This window comes from Echeneis naucrates, chromosome 8 (genome assembly GCF_900963305.1).
Source record: "Echeneis naucrates chromosome 8, fEcheNa1.1, whole genome shotgun sequence".
Taxonomy (NCBI): domain Eukaryota; kingdom Metazoa; phylum Chordata; class Actinopteri; order Carangiformes; family Echeneidae; genus Echeneis; species Echeneis naucrates.
Genome location: NC_042518.1, coordinates 15832945 through 15849986, shown reverse-complemented (window position 1 = coordinate 15849986; position 17042 = coordinate 15832945).

Genomic DNA, 17042 nt, shown 5'->3' with positions numbered 1-17042 from the left:
TGGATATCTGTCTGTGTGTGCATCTCTATATCTCTGTGTGTGTCTTTGAGAAGAAATCATTCAAAGTGATGGCCATAGGCCACAGACAGAGTGAGATGAGACCAGCATGACAATTGATCTATGATTGAGTAGGAAGCGTAGGAGCTATCATAAAGCCTTTCGTCACAAACAGAGGTCAAAGTCTTCTGACCCGTTTAAACTTTGAACGGCGTTTCTGTGACAAAGCATGACGAAGCAGTGAGGCTCCAAAGTGAAGTGGGTTTGATCCACAGACCAGAGCTGAGAGAGCTGCGGTCGTCACGGTGATTTGAGAATTCGTTCGGGTCAGAGCTCAGACTCTCTCGAAAACTCTCCGAAAAGTGGCTTTTGACCACGTCCCGAACTACTTCGAATTGCGAGCAAACCGTAGCTCCGGTCCGAAAAACGAAAACACCGTGAAAGACAGAAGAGTCTGGAGATTCCGAAAGTCTTTATTTGATTTGAAAAGTCCTTAAAATGAGCGTGTAGGGACAGTGCAAAGACAGAGTGAAATTGTTTTTCGGAAAACCATGATTTGCATTGCAGTCAATTGGGCCAAAAACAGGTGTTTCTGACGCTCTGAGCCCTCCAGTTTAAATTTGGTGAGGAGTAGAGCTCTCAAACTTAGATTTTATGAATCCCAAGACCTGTGTCTATGTTTTGACAAAAAATTATTTGTCTCCTTTTCACGGTTTGGCCGTGAGCTCGAGTTAAACATGAAAATGTCGGTTACTTTTTCACAGTGCTCTCACTCTACTTAACGAGCGGTTACACTCTAACTTTGAGGAAAAAGTGAATCGGACTGCTCCTTTGAGAGCTCGTAGTTTGAAAAGTGGACTGTTTAGGAGAAAAAGGTTTGATTTTGTGGAAAGAGCACAAGATTTCCTCCGTTTTAAAGTTTCAATGACATTTCTAGGTGCACGTATGACAGAGCTACGTGACTGAGAAAATAGGTGAAATTTTGAGGCAATTTTTTCACCGCTCCCATGCATTCTCTATGGAAAATTTCGGCTGGTTTTTTGGGAATAACTTTGGGAAAAATCGGAATATCGACTACCCAGAAGTTAGCACACTATTCCCGATCGAGACGCACGTTTTGACATATATATTGTTGGGCTCTGTCAAGCGGTACGACCCACATTAACGGACAAAAAAGTGACGGAATAATAATAAGAATAAAAAGAACTAGAAAATTCCAGGGAAATTTTGAAGTGCCACGGGACCCGGGGCCCGTCGTCCGTCGCCCGTCGTTTGTTGCCCGTCGCCCGTCGCCCGTCGCCCCTCGCCCCTCGACTGGACGAGCAACCCGCGTACCGTCATGCTGTTGAAAGCCATCTTGGTGAAATTTCCGTTCGGAGAACCGATTGAGCTTGATTCAGTGAGTGCGTGTCTATATCTGCCTCTATTTCCGTCTGTGTATATGTGTGAGTGCATCTGTCTATCTGACTGTGTGTGTCTGTGTATATGTGGGAGTACGTCTATATATCTGTCTCTGTGTGCGTCTGTATATCTGTCTGTATCTGGCATCTCTATATCTCTGTGTGTGTCTTTGAGAAGAAATTGAAAGTGATGGCCATAGGCCACAGACAGAGTGAGATGAGACCAGCATGACAATTGATCTGTGATTGTGGAGGAAGCGTAGGAGCTATCATAAAGCCTGTCGTCACAAACAGAGGTCAAAGTCTCGTGACCTTTTTAAACTTTGAACGGAGTTTCTGTGACAAAGCATGACGAAGCAGTGAGGCTCCAAAGTGGGGTGGGTTTGATCCACAGACCTGATCTGTATATCTGTCTCTTTGTATGTCTGTGTAAATGTGTGAGTGCATATGTCTATCTGACTGTATGTATGTCTGTGTATATGTGTGAGTGCGTCTGGATATTTGTCTCTGTGTGTGTCTGTGTACATGTGCGAGTGCGTCTGGATATCTGTCTCTGTGTGCGTCTGTATATCTGTCTGTGTCTGCATCTCTATATCTCTGTGTCTGTCTCTGAGAAGAAATCATTTAAAGTGATGGCCATAGCCCACAGACAGAGTGAGATGAGACCAGCATGACAATTGATCTGTGATTGTGGAGGAAGCGTAGGAGCTGTCATAAAGCCTGTCGTCACAAATAGAGGTCAAAGTCTCATGACCTTTTTAAACTTTGAACGGACTTTCTGTGACAAAGCATGACGAAGCATTGAGGCTCCAAAGTGAGGTGGGTTTGATCCACAGCAACAGCTTCACATAGACCTGAGCTGGGAGAGCTGCGGTCATCACGGTGATTTGAGAATTCGCTCAGGTCAGAGCTCAGACTCTCCCATGGCTTTTGACAATGCGCGTGTCTGTATATCTGTCTCTGTGTATGTCTGTGTAAATGTGTGAGTGCGTGTCTATATCTGCCTCTATTTCTGTCTGTGTATATGTGTGATTGCGTCTGTATATCTGTCTCTGTTTGCGTCTGTGTATATGTGTGAGTGCGTCTGGATATTTGTCTCTGTGTGTGTCTGTGTACATGTGTGAGTGCGTCTGGATATCTGTCTCTGTGTGCGTCTGGATATCTGTCTGTGTCTACATCTCTATATCTCTGTGTGTCTTTGAGAAGAAATCATTCAAAGTGATGGCCATAGGCCACAGACAGAGTGAGATGAGACCAGCATGACAATTGATCTGTGATTGTGTAGGAAGCGTAGGAGCTATCATAAAGCCTTTCGTCACAAATAGAGGTCAAAGTCTTGTGACCTTTTTAAACTTTGAACGGAGTTTCTGTGACAAAGCATGACGAAGCAGTGAGTCTCCAAAGTGAGGTGGGTTTGATCCACAGACCTGAGCTGAGAGAGATGCGGTCGTCACGGTGATTTGAGAATTCGTTCGGGTCAGAGCTCAGACTCTCCCGAAAACGCTCCGAAAAGTGGATTTTGACCACGTCCCGAACTACTTCGAATTGCGAGCAAACCGTAGCTCCGGTCCGAAAAACGAAAACACCGTGAAAGACAGAAGAGTCTGGAGATTCCGAAAGTCTTTATTTGATTTGAAAAGTCCTTAAAATGAGCGTGTAGGGACAGTGCGAAGTCAGAGTGAAATTGTTTTTAGTGAAACCTTGATTTGCATTGCAGTCAATTGGGCCAAAAACAGGTGTTTCAGACGCTCTGAGCCCTCCAGTTTAAATTTGGTGAGGAGTAGAGCTCTCAAACTTAGATTTTCTGAATCCCAAGACCTGTGTCTACGTTTTGCCAAAAAATAATTTGTCTCCTTTTCACGGTTTGGCCGTGAGCTCGAGTTAAACATGAAAATGTCGGTTACTTTTTCACAGTGCTCTCACTCTACTTAACGAGCGGTTACACTCTAACTTTGAGGAAAAAGTGATTCGGACTGCTCCTTTGAGAGCTCGTAGTTTGAAAAGTGGAGTATTTAGGAGAAAAAGGTTTGATTTTGTGGAAAGAGCACAAGATTTCCTCCGTTTTAAAGTTTGAATGATATTTTTAGGTGCACGTATGACTGAGCTATGTGGATGAGAAAATAGGTGAAGTTTTGAGGCGATTTTTCTTCGGATCCCATTCATTCCTATGGAAGATTTTTTGTGGTTTTTTGGGAATAACTTTGGGAAAAATCGGAATATCGACTACCCAGAACTTAGCACACTTGTCCCAATCGAGCCGCACGTTTTGGTATATATATTGTTGGGCTCCGTCAAGCGGTACGACCTGCATTAGCTGCCGAAAAAGTGACGGAATAATAATAATAATACTAGAAAATTCCAGGGAAATTTTGAAGTGCCACGGGACCCGGGGCCCGTTCGTTGCCCGTCGCCCCTCGCCTGGACGAGCAACCCACGTACCGTCATGCTGTCAAAAGCCTTCCTGCTGAAATTTCCGTTCGGAGAACCGATTGAGCTCGATTCAATGAGCGTGTCTTTATATCTGTATAAATGTGTGAATGCGTCTGTATATCTGTCTCTTTGTATGTCTGTGTATATGTTTGAGTGCGTGTCTATATCTGTCTCAGTGTATGTCTGTGTAAATGTGTGAGTGCATCTGTATATCTATCTCTGTGTGTGTCTGTGTATATGTGTGAGTGCGACTGTATATCTGTCTCTGTGTATGTCTGTGTATATGTGTGAGTGCGTCTGTATATCTGTCTCTGTTTGCATCTGTGTACATGTGTGAGTGCGTCTGTATATCTATCTGTGTCTGCATCTCTATATCTCTGTGTGTGTCTTTGAGAAGACATCATTCAAAGTGATGGCCATAGGCCACAGACAGAGTGAGATGAGACCAGCATGACAATTGATCTATGATTGCGTAGTAAGCGTCGGAGCTATCATAAAGCCTTTTGTCACAAACAGAGTTCAAAGTCTCGTGACCTTTTTAAACTTTGAACGGAGTTTCTGTGACAAAGTATGACGAAGCAGTGAGGCTCCAAAGTGGGGTGGGTTTGATCCACAGACCTGATCTGTATATCTGGCTCTGTGTTTGTCTGTGTAAAGTGTGAGTGCGTCTGTATATGTCTCTTTGTATGTCTGTGTAAATGTGTGAGTGCGTCTGTATATCTGTCTCTGTGCATGTCTGTGTATATAAGTGAGTGCGTCTGGATATCTGTCTCTGTGTGCGTCTGGATATCTGTCTGTGTGTACATCTCTATATCTCTGTGTGTGTCTTTGAGAAGAAATCATTCAAAGTGATGGCCATAGGCCACAGACAGAGTGAGATGAGACCAGCATAACAAATGATCTGTGATTGCGTAGTAAGCGTAGGAGCTATCATAAAGCCTGTCGTCACAAACAGAGTTTCAGGTCTTCTGACCCGTTTAAACTTTGAACGGCGTTTCTGTGACAAAGTATGACGAAGCAGTGAGGCTCCAAAATGGGGTGGGTTTGATCCACAGACCTGATCTGTATATCTGTCTCTGTGGATGTCTGTGTAAACTGTGAGTGCATCTGGATATCTGTCTCTGTGTGTGTCTGTGTAAATGTGTGAGTACGTCTGTATAGTTGTCCCTGATCATGTCTGTGTATATGTGTGAGTGCGTGTCCATATCTGTCTCTGTGTATGTCTGTGTAAATGTGTGAGTGCATCTTTCTATCTGACTGTGTGTATGTCTGTGTATATGTGTGATTGCGTCTGTGTATATAAGTGAGTGCGTCTGGATATTTGTCTGTGTGTGTGTCTGTGTACATGTGTGAGTGCGTCTGGATATCTGTCTCTGTGTGCGTCTGTATATCTGTCTGTGTCTACATCTCTATATCTCTGTGTGTGTCTTTGAGAAGAAATCATTCAAAGTGATGGCCATAGGCCACAGACAGAGTGAGATGAGACCAGCATGACAATTGATCTGTGACTGCGTAGTAAGCGTAGGAGCTATCATAAAGCCTTTTGTCACAAACAGAGGTCAAAGTCTCGTGACCTTTTTAAACTTTGAACGGACTTTCTGTGACAAAGCATGACGAAGCAGTGAGGCTCCAAAGTGAAGTGGGTTTGATCCACAGACCTGATCTGTATATCTGGCTCTGTGTTTGTCTGTGTAAAGTGTGAGTGCATCTGTATATCTGTCTCTTTGTATGTCTGTGTAAATGTGTGAGTGCGTCTGTATATCTGTCTCTGTTTGCATCTGTGTATATGTGTCAGTGCGTCTGGATATCTATCTGTGTCTACATCTCTATATCTCTGTGTGTGTCTTTGAGAAGACATCATTCAAAGTGATGGCCACAGGCCACAGACAGAGTGAGATGAGACCAGCCTGACAATTGATCTGTGATTGCGTAGTAAGCGTAGGAGCTATCATAAAGCCTTTTCTCACAAACAGAGTTCAAAGTCTTCTGACCCGTTTAAACTTTGAACGGCGTTTCTGTGACAAAGTGTGACGAAGCAGTGAGGCTCCAAAGTGAAGTGGGTTTGATCCACAGACCTGAGCTGAGAGAGATGCGGTCGTCACGGTGATTTGAGAATTCGTTCGGGTCAGAGCTCAGACTCTCCCGAAAACGCTCCGAAAAGTGGCTTTTGACCACATCCCGAACTACTTCGAATTGCGAGCAAACCGTAGCTCCGGTCCGAAAAGCGAAAACACCGTGAGAGACAGAAGAGTCTGGGGATTCTGCCAGTCTTATTTGAAAGGAAAACTCCTTAAAATGAGCGTGTAGGGACAGTGCAAAGACAGAGTGAAATTGTTTTTTGGAAAACCTTGATTTGCATTGCAGTCAATTGGGCCAAAACCAGGTTTTTCTGACGCTCTGAGCCCTCCAGTTTAAATTTGGTGAGGAGTAGAGTTGTAAAAATTTGATTTTCTGAATCCCAAGACCTGTGTCTACGTTTTGCCAAAAAATCTTTTGTCTCCCTTTCACGGTTTGGCCGTGAGCTCGAGTTAAACATGAAAATGTCGGTTACTTTTTCACAGTGCTCTCACTCTACTTAACGAGCGGTTACACTCTAACTTTGAGGAAAAAGTGAATCGGACTGCTCCTTTGAGAGCTCGTAGTTTGAAAAGTGGACTGTTTAGGAGAAAAATGTTTGATTTTGTCGAAAGAGCACAAGATTTCCTCCGTTTTAAAGTTTGAATGATATTTTTAGGTGCACGTATGACTGAGCTATGCGAATGAGAAAATAGGTGAATTTTTGAGGCGATTTTTCGTCGTCTCCCATGCATTCTCTATGGAAAATTTCGGCAGGTTTTTTGGGAATAACTTTGGGAAAAATCGGAAAATCTACTCCCCAGAACTTAGCACACTATTCCCGATCGAGCCGCACGTTTTGATATATATATTGTTGGGCTTCGTCCAGCGGTACGACCTGCATTAGATGCCGAAAAAGTGACGGAATAATAATAAGAATATTAATAATAAGTATGGACAAGATTAAGTAGTGCCTCGTGCTATGCACAGAGGCCACTACGAAGTAGTGTCCTCTGTGCTTATAGCCCGTGGCACTAAACTAGAAAATTCCAGGGAAATTTTGAAGTGCCACGGGACCCGGGGCCCGTCCGTCACCCGTCATCCATAGCCCGTCGTTCGTTGCCCGTCGCCCGTCGCCCCTCGCCTGGACGAGCAACCCACGTACCGTCATGCTGTCGAAAGCCTTCCTGCTGAAATTTCCGTTCAGAGAACCGATTGAGCTCGATTCAATGAGTGTGTCTGCATATCTGTCTCTTTGTATGTCTGTTTATATGTGTGAGTGCGTTTGGATATCTGTCTCTGTGTGCGTCTGGATATCTATCTGTGTCTACATCTCTATATCTCTGTGTCTGTCTTTGAGAAGACATCATTCAAAGTGATGGCCATAGGCCACAGACAGAGTCAGATGAGACCAGCGTGACAATTGATCTGTGATTGCGTAGTAAGCGTAGGAGCTATCATAAAGCCTTTTGTCACAAACAGAGTTCAAAGTCTTCTGACCCGTTTAAACTTTGAACAGCGTTTCTGTGACAAAGTGTGACGAAGCAGTGAGGCTCCAAAGTGGGGTGGGTTTGATCCACAGACCTGATCTGTATATCTGTCTCTTTGTATGTCTGTGTAAATGTGTGAGTGCATCTGTATATCTGTCTCAGTGTATGTCTGTGTATATGTCTGAGTGCATCTGTCTATCTGACTGTGTGTATGTCTGTGTATATGTGTGAGTGCGTCCAGATATCTGTCTCTGTGTGCGTCTGTATATCTGTCTGTGTCTGCATCTCTATATCTCTGTGTGTGTCTTTGAGAAGAAATCATTCAAAGTGATGGCCATAGGCCACAGAAAGAGTGAAATGAGACCAGCATGACAATTGATCTGTGATTGTGTAGGAAGCGTAGGAGCTATCATAAAGCCTTTTGTCACAAACAGAGGTCAAAGTCTCGTGACCTTTTTAAACTTTGAACGGAGTTTCTGTGACAAAGCATGACGAAGCAGTGAGGTTCCAAAGTGGGGTGGGTGTGATCCACAGACCTGATCTGTATATCTGTCTCTGTGGATGTCTGAGTAAAGTGTGAGTGCATCTGTATATCTGTCTCTGTGTATGTCTGTGTACATGTGTGAGTGCGGCTGGATATCTATCTGTGTCTACATCTCTATATCTCTGTGTGTGTCTTTGAGAAGAAATCATTCAAAGTGATGGCCATAGGCCACAGACAGAGTGAGATGAGACCAGCATAACAAATGATCTGTGATTGCGTAGTAAGCGTAGGAGCTATCATAAAGCCTGTCGTCACAAACAGAGTTTAAGGTCTTCTGACCCGTTTAAACTTTGAACGGCGTTTCTGTGACAAAGTGTGACGAAGCAGTGAGGCTCCAAAGTGGGGTGGGTTTGATCCACAGACCTGATCTGTATATCTGTCTCTGTGGATGTCTGTGTAAACTGTGAGTGCATCTGGATATCTGTCTCTGTGTGTGTCTGTGTAAATGTGTGAGTACGTCTGTATAGTTGTCCCTGATCATGTCTGTGTATATGTGTGAGTGCGTGTCCATATCTGTCTCTGTGTATGTCTGTGTAAATGTGTGAGTGCATCTTTCTATCTGACTGTGTGTATGTCTGTGTATATGTGTGATTGCGTCTGTGTATATAAGTGAGTGCGTCTGGATATTTGTCTGTGTGTGTGTCTGTGTACATGTGTGAGTGCGTCTGGATATCTGTCTCTGTGTGCGTCTGTATATCTGTCTGTGTCTACATCTCTATATCTCTGTGTGTGTCTTTGAGAAGAAATCATTCAAAGTGATGGCCATAGGCCACAGACAGAGTGAGATAAGACCAGCGTGACAATTGATCTGTTATTGCGTAGTAAGCGTAGGAGCTACCATAAAGCCTTTCGTCACAAACAGAGTTCAAAGTCTTCTGACCTGTTTAAACTTTGAACGGCGTTTCTGTGACAAAGTGTGACGAAGCAGTGAGGCTCCAAAGTGAAGTGGGTTTGATCCACAGACCTGAGCTGAGAGAGATGCGGTCGTCACGGTGATTTGAGAATTCGTTCGGGTCAGAGCTCAGACTCTCCCCAAAACGCTCCGAAAAGTGGCTTTTGACCACGTCCCGAACTACTTCGAATAGCGAGCAAACCGTAGCTCCGTTCCGAAAAACGAAAACACCGTGAGAGACAGAAGAGTCTGGGGATTCTGCCAGTCTTATTTGAAAGGAAAACTCCTTAAAATGAGCGTGTAGGGACAGTGCAAAGACAGAGTGAAATTGTTTTTCGGAAAACCTTGATTTGCATTGCAGTCAATTGGGCCAAAACCAGGTTTTTCTGACGCTCTGAGCCCTCCAGTTTAAATTTGGTGAGGAGTAGAGTTGTAAAAATTTGATTTTCTGAATCCCAAGACCTGTGTCTACGTTTTGCCAAAAAATCTTTTGTCTCCCTTTCACGGTTTGGCCGTGAGCTCGAGTTAAACATGAAAATGTCGGTTAGTTTTTCACAGTGCTCTCACTCTACTTAACGAGCGGTTACACTCTAACTTTGAGGAAAAAGTGAATCGGACTGCTCCTTTGAGAGCTCGTAGTTTGAAAAGTGGACTGTTTAGGAGAAAAATGTTTGATTTTGTGGAAAGAGCACAAGATTTCCTCCGTTTTAAAGTTTGAATGATATTTTTAGGTGCACGTATGACTGAGCTATGCGAATGAGAAAATAGGTGAATGTTTGAGGCGATTTTTCGTCGTCTCCCATGCATTCTCTATGGAAAATTTCGGCAGGTTTTTTGGGAATAACTTTGGGAAAAATCGGAAAATCTACTCCCCAGAACTTAGCACACTATTCCCGATCGAGCCGCACGTTTTGATATATATATTGTTGGGCTTCGTCCAGCGGTACGACCCGCATTAGATGCCGAAAAAGTGACGGAATAATAATAAGAATACTAGAAAATTCCAAGAAATTTTGAAGTGCCACGGCGTCCCCTCGCCCGTCGTCCCCTCGCCCGCCCGTCGTCCCCTCGCCCGTCGCCCCCTCGCCCGTCGCCCCTCGCCCGGACGAGCAACCCACGTACCGTCATGCTGTCTATTTGCTCTCTATTTCTGTCTGTGTATATGTGTGATTGTGTCTGTGTATATGTGTGAGTGCGTGTCTATATCTGTCTCTGTATGTATGTCTGTGTATATGTGTGAGCGTGTGTCTATATCTCTCTATTTCTGTCTGTGTATATGTGTGATTGTGTCTCTGTGTGTGTCTGTTTATATGTGTCTCTGTGTGTGTCTGTGTATATGTGTGAGTGCGTCTGTATATATGTCTCTGTGTATGTCTGTGTACATGTGTGAGCGTGTGTCTATATGTCTCTATTTCTGTCTGTGTATATGTGTGATTGTGTCTCTGTATATGTGTGAGTGCGTGTCTCTTTGTGTGTCTGTGTATACGTGTGAGTGCGTGTCTATATCTGTCTCTGTGTATGTCTGTGTATATGTGTGAGCGTGTGTCTATATGTCTCTATTTCTGTCTGTGTATATGTGTGATTGTGTCTCTGTATATGTGTGAATGTGTGTCTGTAAATCTGTCGGTGTGTGTGTCTGTGTATATGTGTGAGCGCGTGTCTATATCTGTCTCTGTGTGTATGTCTGTGTATATGTGTGAGCGTGTGTCTATATCTCTCTATTTCTGTCTGTGTATATGTGCGATTGTGTCTCTGTGTGTGTCTGTTTATATGTGTCTCTGTGTGTGTCTGTTTATATGTGTGAGTGCTCAAGGTCAGAGGTCAAGGTCTTCTGAGCCGTTTAAACTTTGAACGGCGTTTCTGTGACAAAGTATGACGAAGCAGCGAGGCTCCAAAGTGAGGTGGGTTTAATCCACAGCAACAGCTGCACACAGACCTGTGCTGAGGGACCTGCGGTTGCCACGGTGATTTGAGAATTCAGTCTGGTCAGAGCTCAGACTCCCTCCAAAACTCTTCCAAAATTGGCTTTTGACCACCTCCCGAACTGCTTCGAATTGCGAGCAAACCGTAGCTCCGTTCCCAAAAGCGAAAACACCGTGAGAGGCAGAAGAGTCTGGGGATTCCAGCAGTCTTTGTTTGATTTGAAAAGTCCTTAAAATGAGCGTGTAGGGACAGTGCGAAGTCAGAGTGAAATTGTTTTTAGTGAAACCTTGATTTGCATTGCAGTCAATTGGGGCAAAAGCAGGTGTTGCTGGCGCTCAGAGCGCAACTGTGTAAATGTCGTGAGGAGTAGAGCTGTCAAACTTAGATTTTATGAATCCCAAGACCTGTGTCTACGTTTTCCCAAAAAATCATTTGCCTCCCTTTCACGGTTTGGCCGTGAGCTCGAGTTAAAAATGAAAATGTGGGTGAAATTTTCACAGTGCTCTCACTCTAGTTAACGACCCTCTCCACTCTAACTTGGAGGAAAAAGTGAATCGGACTGCTCCTTTGAACGCTCGTAGTTCGAAAACCGTACAACCTAGGAGAAAAAGGTTTGATGTTCTGGAAAGAGCACAAGATTTCCTCCGTTTTGACGTTTGAATCACATTTCTAGGCGCACGTATGACTGAGCTACGCGACTGAGAAAATAGGTGAAATTCGGAGGCGATTTCTCTTCGGACCCCATTCATTCCTATGGAAGATTTTCGGTGGTTTTTTGGGAATAACTTTGGGAAGAATGGGAATATCGACTACCCAGAACTTAGCACACTTGTCACGATCGAGCCGCACGTTTTGATATATATATTGTTGGGCTACGTCAAGCGGTACGGCCCGCATTAACTGCCGAAAAACGGCGGAATAATAATAATAACTAGAAAATTCCAGGGAAATTTTGAAGTGCCACGGGACCCGGGGCCCGTCCGTCACCCGTCATCCGTAGCCCGTCGTTCGTTGCCCGTCGCCCCTCGCCCCTCGCCTGGACGAGCAACCCACGTACCGTCATGCTGTCGAAAGCCTTCCTGCTGAAATTTCCGTTCGGAGAACCGATTGAGCTCGATTCAATGAGCGTGTCTTTATATCTGTCTCTTTGTATGTCTGTGTATATGTTTGAGTGCGTGTCTATATCTGTCTCAGTGTATGTCTGTGTAAATGTGTGAGTGCATCTGTATATCTATCTCTGTGTGTGTCTGTGAATATGTGTGAGTGCGACTGTATATCTGTCTCTGTGTATGTCTGTGTACATGTGTGAGTGCGTCTGGATATCTATCTGTGTCTACATCTCTATATCTCTGTGTGTGTCTTTGAGAAGACATCATTCAAAGTGATGGCCATAGGCCACAGACAGAGTGAGATGAGACCAGCATGACAATTGATCTGTGATTGCGTAGTAAGCGTAGGAGCTATCATAAAGCCTTTTGTCACAAACAGAGGTCAAAGTCTCGTGACCTTTTTAAACTTTGAACGGAGTTTCTGTGACAAAGTATGACGAAGCAGTGAGGCTCCAAAGTGGGGTGGGTTTGATCCACAGACCTGATCTGTATATCTGGCTCTGTGTTTGTCTGTGTAAAGTGTGAGTGCGTGTCTATATCTGCCTCTATTTCTGTCTGTGTATATGTGTAAGTGCTTCTGGATATCTGTCTCTGTGTGTGTCTGTGTATATGTCTGAGTGCATCTGTCTATCTGACTTAGTGTATGTCTGTGTATATGTGTGAGTGCGTCTGTATGTGTATATGTCTGAGTGCGTCTGTATATCTGTCTCTGTTTGCGTCTGTTTATATGTGTGAGTGCGTCTGGATATTTGTCTCTGTGTGTGTCTGTGTACATGTGTGAGTGCGTCTGGATATCTGTCTCTGTGTGCGTCTGTATATCTGTCTGTGTCTGCATCTCTATATCTCTGTGTGTGTCTTTGAGAAGACATCATTCAAAGTGATGGCCATAGGCCACAGACAGAGTGAGATGAGACCAGCCTGACAATTGATCTGTGATTGCGTAGTAAGCGTAGGAGCTATCATAAAGCCTTTTGTCACAAACAGAGTTCAAAGTCTTCTGACCCGTTTAAACTTTGAACGGCGTTTCTGTGACAAAGTATGATGAAGCAGTGAGACTCCAAAGTGGGGTGGGTTTGATCCACAGACCTGATCTGTATATCTGTCTCTGTGGATGTCTGTGTAAAGTGTGAGTGCAACTGTATATCTGTCTCTTTGTATGTCTGTGTAAATGTGTGAGTGCGTCTGTATATCTGTCTCTGTGCATGTCTGTGTACATGTGTGAGTGCGTCTGGATATCTCTCTGTGTCTACATCTCTATATCTCTGTGTGTGTCTTTGAGAAGAAATCATTCAAAGTGATGGCCATAGGCCACAGACAGAGTGAGATGAGACCAGCATGACAATTGATCTGTGATTGTGTAGGAAGCGTAGAAGCTATCATAAAGCCTTTCGTCACAAACAGAGGTCAAAGTCTCGTGACCTTTTTAAACTTTGAACGGAGTTTCTGTGACAAAGCATGACGAAGCAGTGAGGCTCCAAAGTGGGGTGGGTTTGATCCACAGACCTGAGCTGAGAGAGATGCGGTCGTCACGGTGATTTGAGAATTCGTTCGGGTCAGAGCTCAGACTCTCCCGAAAACGCTCCGAAAAGTGGATTTTGACCACGTCCCGAACTACTTCGAATTGCGAGCAAACCGTAGCTCCGGTCCGAAAAACGAAAACACCGTGAAAGACAGAAGAGTCTGGAGATTCCGAAAGTTTTTATTTGATTTGAAAAGTCCTTAAAATGAGCGTGTAGGGACAGTGCAAAGACAGAGTGAAATTGTTTTTCGGAAAACCATGATTTGCATTGCAGTCAATTGGGCCAAAAACAGGTGTTTCTGACGCTCTGAGTCCTCCAGTTTAAATTTGGTGAGGAGTAGAGCTCTCAAACTTAGATTTTATGAATCCCAAGACCTGTGTCTACGTTTTGCCAAAAAATTATTTGTCTCCTTTTCACGGTTTGGCCGTGAGCTCGAGTTAAACATGAAAATGTCGGTTACTTTTTCACAGTGCTCTCACTCTACTTAACGAGCGGTTACACTCTAACTTTGAGGAAAAAGTGATTCGGACTGCTCCTTTGAGAGCTCGTAGTTTGAAAAGTGGACTGTTTAGGAGAAAAAGGTTTGATTTTGTGGAAAGAGCACAAGATTTCCTCCGTTTTAAAGTTTTAATGATATTTTTAGGTGCACGTATGACTGAGCTATGTGGATGAGAAAATAGGTGAATTTTTGAGGCGATTTTTCGTCGATTCCAATTCATTCTCTATGGAACATTTTTGCTGGTTTTTTGGGAATAACTTTGGGAAAAATCGGAATATCGACTACCCAGAACTTAGCACGCTATTCCCGATCGAGACGCACGTTTTGATATATATATTGTTGGGCTCCGTCACGCAGTACGACCCGCATTAACGGACGAAAAAGTGACGGAATAATAAGAAGAAGAATAATAAGTATGGACAATATTAAGTAGTGCCTCGTGCTATGCACAGAGGCCACTTACTTCTACTGTGTAGAAGTAGTGGCCCCTGTGCTTATAGCCCGTGGCACTAAACTAGAAAATTCCAAGAAATTTTGAAGTGCCACGGCGTCCCCTCGCCCGTCGTCCCCTCGCCCGCCCGTCGTCCCCTCGCCCGTCGCCCCCTCGCCCGTCGCCCGTCGCCCGGACGAGCAACCCACGTACCGTCATGCTGTCTATTTGCTCTCTATTTCTGTCTGTGTATATGTGTGATTGTGTCTGTGTATATGTGTGAGTGCGTGTCTATATCTGTCTCTGTATGTATGTCTGTGTATATGTGTGAGCGTGTGTCTATATCTCTCTATTTCTGTCTGTGTATATGTGTGATTGTGTCTCTGTGTGTGTCTGTTTATATGTGTCTCTGTGTGTGTCTGTGTAAATGTGTGAGTACGTCTGTATATACGACTCTATTTGTGTCTGTGTATACGTGTGAGCGCGTGTCTATATCTGTCTCTGTGTGTATGTCTGTGTATATGTGTGAGCGTGTGTCTATATCTCTCTATTTCTGTCTGTGTATATGTGCGATTGTGTCTCTGTATATGTGCGAGTGCGTGTCTCTGTGTGTGTCTGTGTATATGTGTGAGTGCGTGTCTATATCTGTCTCTGTGTGTATGTCTGTGTATATGTGTAAGCGTGTGTCTATATCTCTCTATTTCTGTCTGTGTGATTGTGTCTGTGTATATGTGTGAGTGCGTGTCTCTGTGTGTGTCTGTGTGTGTCTGTGTATATGTGTGAGCGTGTGTCTATATCTCTCTATTTCTGTCTGTGTATATGTGCGATTGTGTCTCTGTATATGTGCGAGCGCGTGTCTCTGTGTGTGTCTGTGTATATGTGTGAGTGTGTGTCTATATCTCTCTATTTCTGTCTGTGTATATGTGTGATTGTGTCTCTGTGTGTGTCTGTTTATATGTGTCTCTGTGTGTGTCTGTGTATATGTGTGAGCGCGTGTCTATATCTGTCTCTGTATGTATGTCTGTGTATATGTGTGAGCGTGTGTCTATATCTCTCTATTTCTGTCTGTGTAGATGTGTGATTGTGTCTCTGTGTGTGTCTGTTTATATGTGTCTCTGTGTGTGTCTGTGTATATGTGTGAGTGCGTCTGTATATATGTCTCTGTGTATGTCTGTGTACATGTGTGAGCGTGTGTCTATATGTCTCTATTTCTGTCTGTGTATATGTGTGATTGTGTCTGTGTATATGTGTGAGTGCGTGTCTCTTTGTGTGTCTGTGTATACGTGTGAGTGCGTGTCTATATCTGTCTCTGTGTATGTCTGTGTATATGTGTGAGCGTGTGTCTATATGTCTCTATTTCTGTCTGTGTATATGTGTGATTGTGTCTGTGTATATGTGTGAGTGCGTGTCTCTTTGTGTGTCTGTGTATACGTGTGAGTGCGTGTCTATATCTGTCTCTGTGTATGTCTGTGTATATGTGTGAGCGTGTGTCTATATCTCTGTATTTCTGTCTGTGTATATGTGTGATTGTGTCTCTGTATATGTGTGAGTGCGTGTCTCTGTGTGTGTCTGTGTGTGTCTGTGTATATGTGTGAGTGCTCAAGGTCAGAGGTCAAGGTCTTCTGAGCCGTTTAAACTTTGAACGGCGTTTCTGTGACAAAGTATGACGAAGCAGCGAGGCTCCAAAGTGAGGTGGGTTCAATCCACAGCAACAGCTTCACACAGACCTGAGCTGAGGGACCTGCGGTTGCCACGGTGATTTGAGAATTCAGTCTGGTCAGAGCTCAGACTCCCGCCAAAACTCTCCCAAAATTGGCTTTTGACCACCTCCCGAACTGCTTCGAATTGCGAGCAAACCGTAGCTCCGTTCCCAAAAGCGAAAACACCGTGAGAGGCAGAAGAGTCTGGGGATTCCAGCAGTCTTTGTTTGATTTGAAAAGTCCTTAAAATGAGCGTGTAGGGACAGTGCGAAGTCAGAGTGAAATTGTTTTTAGTGAAACCTTGATTTGCATTGCAGTCAATTGGGGCAAAAGCAGGTGTTGCTGGCGCTCTGAGCGCTCCTGTGTAAATTTGGTGAGGAGTAGAGCTGTCAAACTTAGATTTTATGAATCCCAAGACCTGTGTCTACGTTTTCCCAAAAAATCATTTGCGTCCCTTTCACGGTTTGGCCGTGAGCTCGAGTTAAAAATGGAAATGTGGCTGAATTTTTCACAGTGCTCTCACTCTAGTTAACGAGCGTCTCCACTCTAACTTGGAGGAAAAAGTGAATCGGACTGCTCCTTTGAACGCTCGTAGTTCGAAAACCGTACAACCTAGGAGAAAAAGGTTTGGTGTTCTGGAAAGAGCACAAGATTTCCTCCGTTTTGACGTTTGAATGACATTTCTAGGCGCACGTATGACTGAGCTACGCGACTGAGAAAATAGGTGAAATTCGGAGAAGATTTTTCTCCAAATCCCATTCATTCCTATGGAAGATTTTTTGTGGTTTTTTGGGAATAACTTTGGGAAAAATGGGAATATCGACTACCCAGAACTTAGCACGCTATTCCCGATCGAGACGCACGTTTTGATATATATATTGTAGGGCTACGTCAAGCGGTACGACCCGCATTAACGGACAAAAAAGTGACGGAATAATAATAAGAATAATAAGTATGGGCGAAGAATAAATAGTGCCTCGTGCTATGCACAGAGGCCACTACTTCTGTAGAAGTAGTGTCCTCTGTGCTTATAGCCCGTGGCACTAAATAAGT